The 11,491-nt window shown below is 35.7% G+C and overlaps 1 pseudogene; it reads left to right on the plus strand.

Moving 5' to 3' along the window:
• The first annotated feature begins 8,458 nt into the window (after nt 1-8,458).
• On the plus strand, nt 8,459-10,499 carry LOC118538056 (cytochrome c oxidase subunit 1-like; annotated as a pseudogene).
• Nucleotides 10,500-11,491: the final 992 nt, after the last annotated feature.

Genomic DNA, 11,491 nt, shown 5'->3' on the forward strand with positions numbered 1-11,491 from the left:
TATAGGGGTCCCAGGAGAGAGAAAGAAAGGGGCAGAAAACTTATCTGAAGACATAATAACTGAAAACTTCCCTAACCTAGGAGAAAAAAATAGATATCCAGGTTCAAGAAGTACAGAGAGCTTCAAACAAGATAAACCCAAGGAAGTCCACACCATGGCAAATTATCTTTAACCTTTAATATTTTAATTATTAAAAGAGAATTTTAAAAGCAGCAAGAGAGAAGCAAAACATTATGTACAAGGGAAACCCTATAGAGTTATTAGCTGATTTTTCAGCAGAAACTTTGCAGGCCACAAGAAAGTGCATGATATAGTCAAAGTGCTGAAAGGAAAACACTTACAACGAAGAATACTTTAACCAAGGTTATCATTCAGAACTGCAGTAAAGATACAGAGTTTCCCAAACAAAAGTTAAAGGAGTTTATTACCACTAAACAAGGCTTGCAAGAAATGTTAAAGGGACTTCAAGCGGAAAATAGCCATAATTAGACATAAGGAAACTATGAATAAAAAGATATAAAATATGACAGCATATACATAAAACATGGAGGGAGTAAAAAAATGTTTTTAAGAATTTGTTTGAACTTAAATGATAATCAACCTAATACAGACTGCTATATAGTTAGGACGTTGTATATGAACCTCATGGTAATCAAAAACCCAAAACCTATAACAGATACACAAAAATTAAAGAGAAAGAAAGCAAAATATAGGACTACAGAAACTCATCAATTACAAAGAAAGAGAGCAAGAGAAGAAAGGAACAGAGAACAACAAAATCAACTAGAAAACAATTAACAAAATGGCAGTAAGTACATACCTATCAATAATTAATTTAAATATAAACAACCTAAATGCTCCAATCAAAAGACATAGAGTGGTGGAATGGGTAGAAAAACAAAAAAACAATCATTTATATGCTGCCTACAAGAGATTCACCTCAGACCTAAAGACACATACAGACTGAAAGTGAAGGGATGGAAAAGCACTCACATGCAAATGGAAGTGGGAAAAAAAAAAAAAAAAAGCTGGGGTAGCAATACTTATACCAGACAAAACAGACTTTAGGGCAAAGACTAACAAGAAACAAAAAAGGGCATTATATGATGACAAAGGGATCAATCCAACAAGAGGAGATAACAATTGTAATAACCTATGTACCCAAAACAGGAGCACCTAAATACATAAAGCAAATACTAAGGGAAGTAAAGAGAGAAATTTATGATGATACAACAATAGTAGGGGACACCCCACTTACATCAGTGGATAGATCATCCAGGCAGAAAATCAATAAGAAAAGTGTCTTTGAATGACACAATAGACCAGATGGACCTAACAGATATATACAGAACATCCCATCCAGAAATACATATTCTTTTCAAGTGCACATGCAGCACTCTCCAGAATAGATTACATTAGGCCACAAAACAAGTCTCAATAAATTTAAGAAGACTGATATCATACTGCGCATCTTTTCCAACCACAATCGTATGAAACTAGAAATCAATCACAAGAAAAAAACTGGAAAAACACAAACGTGTAGACTAAATAACATGATACTAAATAGCCAATGGGTCCATGAAGAAATCAAAAAAGAATTTAAAAAATACATGGAGACAAATGAAAATGAAAACACAATGGTCCAAAAGATCTCTGGGACATGATGAAGACAGTCTTATTTTTTGTTTTTGTAAGATTTTATCCATTTATTTGAGAGAGCGAGAGGGAGAGAAAGAGAGAACACGAGCAGAGGAGAGGGGCAAACAGAGAAGCAGGCTCCCCAATGAGCAGGGAGCCCGACGTGGGGCTTGATCCCAGGACCCTGGGATCATAACCTGAACCAAAGGCAGACGCTTAACTGACTGAGCCACCCAGGTGCCCCATGAAAGCAGTTCTAAGAGGAAAATATACAGTGATACAGGCCTACCTCAAGAAACAAGTAAAAGCTCAAAGAATCTAACCTTACACCTAAAGGAACTAGAAAAAGAACAAGCACAGCCCAAGGAGGAAATGATAAATTGGAGAAGTAAATAAAATAAAGATTTTTTAAAAAATAGGAACAAAAAAATTAAAGAGCTGGTCCTTTGAAAAGATAAAACTGATAAACACTTAGCCAGAATCATGAAGAAAAAAGACAGAAAGGACCCAAAAAATAAATAAAATCAGATATGAAAGAGAATTAACAGTAGACACCACACTTCAGAAAGGATTATAAGAGAATACTATGAAAAATTATATGCCAACAAATTGGACAACCTAGAAGAAATGGATATATTCCTAGAAACATATCATCTTCCAAAACTTTATCAAGAAGAAATAGAGTATTTGAACAGACTGATTACTAGCAACAAAATTGAATTGGTAATCAAAAACTACCAAAAAATAGGGGCGCCTGGATGGCTCAGTTGTTAAGCGTCTGCCTTCGGCTCAGGTCATGATCCCAGGGTCCTGGGATTGAGCCCCGCATCGGGCTCCCTGCTATGCAGGAAGCCTGCTTCTCCCTCTCCCACTCCCCCTGCTTGGGTTCCCTCTTTCTCTGTGTCTCTCTCTGTCAAATAAATAAAATCTTAAAAAAAAAAAAAAAAACTACCAAAAAATAAAAGTCCAGGATCACACAGATTCAAAGGTGAATTCTACCAAACATTTAAAGGTTTAATAACTGTTCTCCTCAAACTATTCCAAAAAAATAGAAGAGGAAGGACAGCTTCCAAATACATCCTGTGAGGCCAGCATTACCCTGATGCCAAAACAAGGGCACCACACACACAAAAAAATTACAGGCCAATATCCCTGATGAACATAGATGCAGAAATCCTCAACAAAATATTAGCAAACCACATTCAAAAATACATTAAAAGGATCATTCACCACGATCAAATAAGATTTATTCTAGGGGTACAAATATGGTTCAATATTTGTAAATCAATCAACATGCTATACCACATCAATAAAATGAAGGATAAAAATCATATGATCATTTCAATAGATGCAGAAAAATCATGTGACAAAATTCAACATCTGTTCATGATCAAAACTCTCAACAAAGTGGGTTTAGAGGTAACCCACCTCAACATAATAAAAGGCCATATATGAAAAACCACACATAATATCATACTCAATGGTGAAAAACTGCAAGCTTTTCCTCTAAGATCAGGAACAAGACAAGGATATCCACTTTCAAACTTTTATTCAACATATAGTACTGGCAGTAGTAGCCACAGAAATAAGCCAAAAAAATAAGGGGCATCCAAATTGGTAAGGAATAAATTAAACTGTCACTCTTTGCAGATGACATGATATTATACACAGAAAACCTGAAAGACACCACCAAAAAACTATTAGAAGTAATAAATGAATTCAGTAGAGTTGTAGGATACAAAATTAATACCCAGAAATCAGTAGTGCTCCTATACAGCAATAGTGCAAAAGCAGAAAAAGAAATGAAGACAATTACAATTACACTAAAAATAAAAACCTAGAAATAAACTTAACCAAAGAGGTTAAAGACCTATACTCTGAAAACCATAAAACACTGATGAAAGAAATTGAAGATAACACAAATGGAAGATACTCCATGCTCATGGATTGGCAGAATAAATATTCCACACTCCCCTTAGCAAGTACAGATTCAATGCAATACTAATCAAAATTCCAATGGCAATTTTTCACAGAATTAGAACAAATGATGCAAAAATTTGTATAAGAACACAAAAAAACCCTGAATAGCCAAAGCAGTCTTGAGAAAGAACAGGCAGAAGTATCACAATCCCAGATTTCAAGACATACTACAAAGATGTAGTAATCAAAACAGCATGGTACTGGCACAGAAACAGACACACATAGACCAATGGAACAGAATAGACAACCCAGCAATAAATCCATGCTTATATAGTCAATCTATGACAAAGGAGGCAAAAATATACAATGGGGAATATATAGTCTTTTCAATAAATGGTGCTGGGGAAAACTGGACAGCTACATGTAAAAGAATGAAACTCGACCACTTTCTCACACTATACACAAAAATAAACTCAAAATATTTTAAAGACCTAAATGTGAGACCTGAAACTATAAAAATCCTAGGGGGAGAACACAAGCAGTAATGTCACTGATGCCGGCCTTAGCAACATTTTTCTAGATGTCTCCTTTGGCAAGGGAAACAAAACCAAAATATAAAGGGACTACATCAAAATAAGTTTTTGCACAGTGAAGGAAACCATCAACAAAACAAAAAGGCAACCTACTGAATGGCAGAAGACATCTGCAAATGATATATCCACTCAGGGGTTAATATCCAAAATATAAAAAGACTTCTACAACTTAACACCATAAAACCCCAAATAATCTGATTAAAAAATGGACAGAGGACCTGAATAGACATTTTTCCAAAGAAGACATACAGATGGCCAACAGACACACATACCATGTCAGTATTCCATCCAAAAGCAGAATACATGTTCTTTTCAAGAAAACATGAAACATTCTCAAAAATAGATCATGGTAGGCCACAAAAACAAGTCTTAAATTTAAGAAGGTTGAAATCATATCAAGCATCTTTTCCAATCACAGTGGTATAGAACTAGAAATCAATTATAAGAAGGGAACTGAAAAACTCACAAATATATGTAGATTAAAGAACACACTACGGAACAATCATGAATCAAAGAAGAAATAAAAGCCCTATCCTGCCCCCCACCACGGCCCCACCCCACTAGATTCAGCAGGTGCATGCAATCCCCACAGAGGATGCCCCTTGAACACCTGGCTCTTGTGGAGGGGTGTGGAGAGGGGACTGTGTTTCTGAGTCCCATGGGGCTAAAACAATAGCAGTTGGAGGCAGTTCTTGGTAGGCTACCACCCCCAGGGCACGGACTGCACAGACAGCAGACTGAAACACATCTCCAGTCTTCCGGTGACCACTCCTTTAAGACTGGGAGAGAGCTCTTTCGCCTCATACTAGAAACAAGCACAGAGTCCAGCAAAATGAGGAAACAAAGAAATATGTTTCAAAGAAAAAAAGCAAGATAAAAAATCCCAGAATAAAACCTTACTGAAACAGAGGTAATTTACCTGATGAAAAGTTCAAAGTAACGGTCACAGATGCTCACCAATCTTGACAGAAGAACAGATGAACACAGAGAGAACTTCAACAAAGAGAAAATATTAGAAAGTGCCGAACAGAAGTCATAAAGCTGAAGAATACAATAACCGAATAATACACTAAAGGGGTTCAATAGCAGACTAGATGAATCAGAAGAAAGAATCAGTGACCTGGAAGCCAAGGCAGTGGAACTCACACAAAGAGATCAGCAAAAAGAAAAAGAATTTTTAAAAATGAAAAATAACTTAAGGGACCTATGGAACAACATCAGGTGATAAGGGATAGTAAGACTTTAAGTGGACTAGCAATTTTGGTTGGTGTGACCTTAAAGAACAAAATAACCTCTGAGTGATTAAAATCTAGACTCACTAGCCAAAATATTACATCACTTATTGAAGCAAGATCAACAGAACAAGTTACCCTCAGATAACAGTGCAATCCTATTCTAGAGTTCATATCAACAATAGGGTTTACCTCAGTGTTGTGTCAGGACATCCCAAGGTGCAACCACTATTAATGGTTCATTTGTTCAATGATTAAAATCCTACCTGATCTAAGACCAAAGTAATTCAGGTTAGTTTCTTTCTATTATAAATTTCTCCCAATATGAATGGACAAGAGAAATGAAGCCTACTTTATTAGTTTGAGACATCCTCAAACTAATAGATTATATAATCTTAATTTACATCTACCCTGCCCAAGAACAGGATTTGTTAGGATCGCAGAGCCCATTAACTGCGTAAAACTTAAGCCTTTATACCCAGAAGTTCAATCTCTCTTCCTAACAAAATGTTTATAATCAACATTATCTCATTGGTTATCCCCACCCCACTTGCCATAGCATTCCTCACACTAATCAAATGAAAAGTGCTAGGACATACACAACCTTGCAAAGGACCAGACATTGTTTGCCCTCATGGTCTATTACAACCCATTGCTGATGCTGTAAAACTATTCATTAAAGAACGAATGAAACACTAACATCATCAATATCCATATCCATTATTGAACCAATCTTAGCCCTCACCATAGCCCTACAATAGAAATTCTCCTTCCTATACCATACCCACTAATCAATATAAACCTAGGAGTACTATTCATGCTAGCTATATCAAGCTCAGTTATAAGTTCCATCCTCTGATCTGGACAGACCTCAAATTCAAATATGCATTACCTGGAGCTATCTGAGGAGTAGCACAGAGAATTTCACACGAAGTAACTCTAGCAATTATCTTATTATCAGTACTACTAATAAATGGATTGCTTACACTATCAACATTAATCATTACTCAAGAATACTTACGATTAATTTTTCCATCATGACCACTAGCCATGATAGGATTCGTTTCAATACTAGCAGAAACCAACTGAGCTCTATTCGACCTAACAGGAGAAAGAGAACTAGTCACTGGCTTCAACACTGAATATACAGCAGGCCCATGTGCCCTATTTTTCCTAGCAGAATGGCCAAAATCCTCCTAATAAACATTTTCACAACAATCATCTTCCTAGAAGCATTTCACAGCCCCTACATGCCAGAACTATGTACAGTTAATATCATTGTCAAAACCCTCCTACTAACCATTACCTTTCCATGAATTTGGGCATCTTACCCACAATTCCAGTACAACCAATACACCTCTTGTGAAAAAACTTTCTATCACTAGATTAGCTCTTTGTATGTGACACATATCCTTGCCTATCATTAGATCAGGTATTATACCACAATCCTAAAAATACCTCTGACAGAGTTACTTTGATAGAGTAAATAATAGAGGTTTAATCTTATTTATTATATTATTGTAATATATATTTTAATGTTATTTCTTTTATTCCTATAATTATAGGAATCAAACCTTAAAAGTTATAGCATATTCTATAATAAAGTCAGCTAAATAAGCTATTGAGCCCATCCCCTCCAATATTGGTTAATATCCTTCCCATGCTAATAAACCCCCTCATTTTTACATTATAACAACCATTATCTCAGGAACTATCATTGTAATAACAAGCTCTCACTGACTATCTAAATTGGCTTTGAATAAATATACTAGCTATTATCCTAGCTTTAATAAAAAAAAAAAAACTTAACCCTTAAACCATAGACGCATCTACTAAATATTTCCTAACACAAGCAACAACATCAGTACTTCTTATAATGGCTATTATTAACTTAATATACTCTGGACAATGAACAATTACAAAAATCTCTAATCCAACAGCATCCATCTGCCATTGTAACAATAGCTCTCATTATAAAATTTGGACTTTCCCCTTTCCACTTCTGAGTACCTGAAGTAACACAAGGAATTCCATTATCCTCAGGTCTGATTTTATTAACATGACAAAAACTTGCATCAATGTCAATCTTATACCAAATCTCATCTCCATTAATCCAGACTTAATTCTAACCATAGCTATTACATCAATTGTAATTGGAAGATGAGGTGGACTTAACAAAAATGCATATATGAAAAATCATAGCCTATTCATCAATTGCCCACATGACATGAATAACACCTATCACAATTTATAACCCAACAATAATAACCCAAAATCTATTAATCTACATCATGAGGACACTCACCACATTCATATTTTTATGTGTAATTCATCCAACATAACACTATCACTCTCATATATATGAAACAAAATACCCTTAATCACTACATTAATCTTTACCACCATACTATCAATAGGCCTTCCTCCTCTCTTGGGATTCCTGCCCAAATGGATAATTATCCAGGAGCTGACAAAAAATTAGCTTATTATACCAACATTAATAGCCATTATAGCACTACTCAATCTGTACTTCTACATGCAATTAACTTCACATCACTAATTATATTTCCATCAATAAACAACATAAAAATAAAAGGACAATTTGAAAGTACAAAATGGTTAACTCGTTTAACACCACTAATTATAACATCAACAACAATTCTCCCACTAACACCAATACTATCAATCTTGGAGTAGGAATTTAGGTTAGAAAAGACCAAGAGCCTTCAAAGCCCTAAGTGTATTCACTTAATTCCTAAAAAGTACGATGTTTGTAAGACTTTATCCTACATCAATTGAACACAAATCAAATTCTTTAATTAAGCTAAAACCTTACTAGATTTGTGGGTTGCCACCCCATGAAATTTTAGTTAATGGCTAAATACCCGAATCAATTGGCTTCAATTTATTTCTCCCACCACCTAGGGGGAAGAAAGGCAGAAGAAGCCCCAGCAGAGTTGAAGCTGCTTCTTTGAATTTGTAATTCAGTATGATATTCCCCACAGGGCTTGGCAAAAGAGGACTCTACCTCTGTCTTTAGATTTAGAGGTTAATGCTTACTCAGCTATTTTACCTATGTTCATAAACTGCTTACTATTCTCAACAAACCATAAAGATATCAGCATTCCATACCTACTATTTGGTGCATGAACTAGGATAGAAGGAACTGCCTGAAGCCTTTTTTTTTTTTTTTTTAAGATTATTTATTTATTCGAGAGAGCGAGAGTGCAGGGGGAGGAGCAGAGGAGAGGGACAAGCAGACTCCATGCCGAGCGTGGAGCCCAACACTGGTCATGAGATCATGACCTGAGCTGAAACCAAGAGTCGGACGCTTAACCAATGTAGCCACCCAGATGTCCCTGTCTGAATCCTTTTATTTTTTTTTTCATTTAAGTCTTTGGTTTATTTTTATCAGTTTTAAAGTTCTCTACTTATAAATCCTGGACACATTTTGTTAGATTTATACCTAAATATTTTTTTTTGGTGTGATTTTAAATGGTACTTTTAATCCATGTGGAACTTGGCCAACCTGGAGCTTTACTGAGAGATCACCTAATTTATAATGTAACTATAACTGCCCATGCATTCATGATAATTTTCTTTATAGTATTAGCTATTATAATTGGAGAATTTGGAAACTGTTTAGTCCCCTTAATAATCAGAGCACCTCAGCATTCCCCCAAATAAATAAATTTAAAAAAAAAGAAACTCATGTTAAGATTTTATCTATTTATTTGACACAGAGAGAGACAGCGAAAGAGGGAACACAAGCAGGGGGAGTGGGAGAGGGAGAAGTAGGATTCCCACTGAGCAGGGAGCCTGATGTGGGGCTCAATCCCAGGACGCCGGGATCATGACCTGAGCCAAAGGCAGACGCTTAACAACTGAGCCACCCAGGAGCCCCAAATAACATGAGTTTCTGACTATTACCACCATCATTTCTGCTCTTACATCATCAGGAACCATTTGAAGAGCATACACACCCCTAACCAGGAACCTAACTCACTAGAAGCCTCAGTCAATTTAACAATCCTCTCTCTCCATCTATGTGTATCCTCAATTTTAGGTGCTATCAATCATATTACCACAGTCATTAATATAAAACCACCAGCTGTATCTCAATACTAAACACCTTTATTCATTGGATCCCTCCTAACTACAGCCATCCTATTACTACTATCACATCCAGTCTTAGCAGCCAGAATTACCATATTACTAATAGACAATAACCTAAAACACCATATTCTTTGATCCTGTAGGAGGAGGCAACCCAATTTGACACCAATGCTTATATTGATTTTGATTCTCCAGATATTCCAAAGTTTATATTCTTATCTTCCCTGAATTTGGAATAATTTCCCATATTATTATGTATTATTCAGGGAAAAAAGAACCTTTTGGATATACAGGAATAGTCCGAGCCATAATATCTATTCGATTCCTAGGTGTATTGTATGAGCCCATCATATATTAACAGTAGGCACAGATGTTGACATATAGCATATTTTACATCAGCTACTAGAATTATTGCCACCCTTACAGGAGTAAAAGTATTTAGCTAACAACCCTTCACGGAGGCAACATTAAATGATCACTAGCCATACTATGAGCTCTAGCTTTTATCTTCCTATTCATAGGAGGTCTAGCAGGAATTGTCTTAGCCAACTCATCCCTAGACATTGTTCTCCAGGACACATACTATATGGTAGCACATTTTTACTACATATTATCAATAGGAGCATTATTCACCATCACAGGAAGATCTGTTCACTGATTCCCATTATTTTCTACAAGCTACACAGTCAACTGTCTTGGGCAAAAATCCTCTTTACAATCATAGTAATTGGAACTAATGTAACTTTCTTCCCTCTCAGGAATGCCCTGACATTACTCTGACTATCCAGATGCATGCACAACATGAAACACTATGTCATCTATCGGTTCATTCATCTCCTTAACAGCAGTAATATTAATTATCTTCATAATTTGAGAAGTATTTGCATCTAAATGAGAAGTAGCAATCGTGGAATTAACTAACACTAATCCTGAATGACTACATGGATGCCCTCCACCATATCATATATTTAAAGAATCCTCTTACATAAGCCTAAAATAAGAAAAAAAACCCTCTAAAAATGGTTTCAAGCCAATACCATAACCATTATTTTTCAACAGTGAAATATTAGTAAAACTTACATAACTTTGTCAAAGTTAAATTATGGGTTTAAGTCTTTATGTCTCCATGGCATATCCGTTCAACTAGGCTTTTAAGATGCAACATCCCGCATTATAGAAGAACTCCTACACTTTCATGACCATACATAATCATCTTAACCAACTCTCTAGTTCTTTATATCATTTCACTGGTATTAACAGCTAAATTAACGCAAATAAAATAGATGTGCAAGAAGTAGAAACAATATGGACTATCTTACCAGTCATTATCCTAATCTTAATTGCTCTGCCATCACTATAAATTCTTGATATAATAGATGAAATCAACAGCCCCTCACCAGTAACTGGAAAAACTAGGCTGTCAGTGATACTGAAGCTATGAATATATGGACTATAAAGACTTAAACTTTGACTTCTACTTCCTGACTTCTTTGACTCCTTAAACTTTGATCCCCACACAAGACCTAAAACCAACAGAACTACAACTAGTAAAGGTTGACAACCAAGTTGTCTTACCCATAGAAATGACAATCCAAATATTAATCTCATTGGCAGATACCTTGCACTCATGAGCCATCCTCAAACAAATCAAACAACCTTAATACCTATACAGACAAACCTATATTATGGGCAGTGCTCAGAAATTTGTGGGTCAAGTCAGTTTTATACCAGTTATTCTTGAATTAATCCCACTAAAACACTTAGAAAAATTATCTGCAACTATACTGTAATGTCATTAAGAAGTTAAGTAGTATTGGGGTGCCTGGGTGGCTTAGTTGATTAAGTGCCCGACTCCTGATTTTGGCTCAGGTCATGATCTCAGGTTCATGAGCTGGCCATGGAGCCTGCTTAAGATTCTCTCTCTCCCTCTCCTTCTGCCTCTCCCCCCTAAAAAAATAAAAATTAAAAAAAAATGTAAAAGAAGCTAAGTAG

Source organism: Halichoerus grypus, chromosome 9 (genome assembly GCF_964656455.1).
Source record: "Halichoerus grypus chromosome 9, mHalGry1.hap1.1, whole genome shotgun sequence".
In the NCBI taxonomy this organism is placed as follows: Eukaryota; Metazoa; Chordata; class Mammalia; order Carnivora; family Phocidae; genus Halichoerus; species Halichoerus grypus.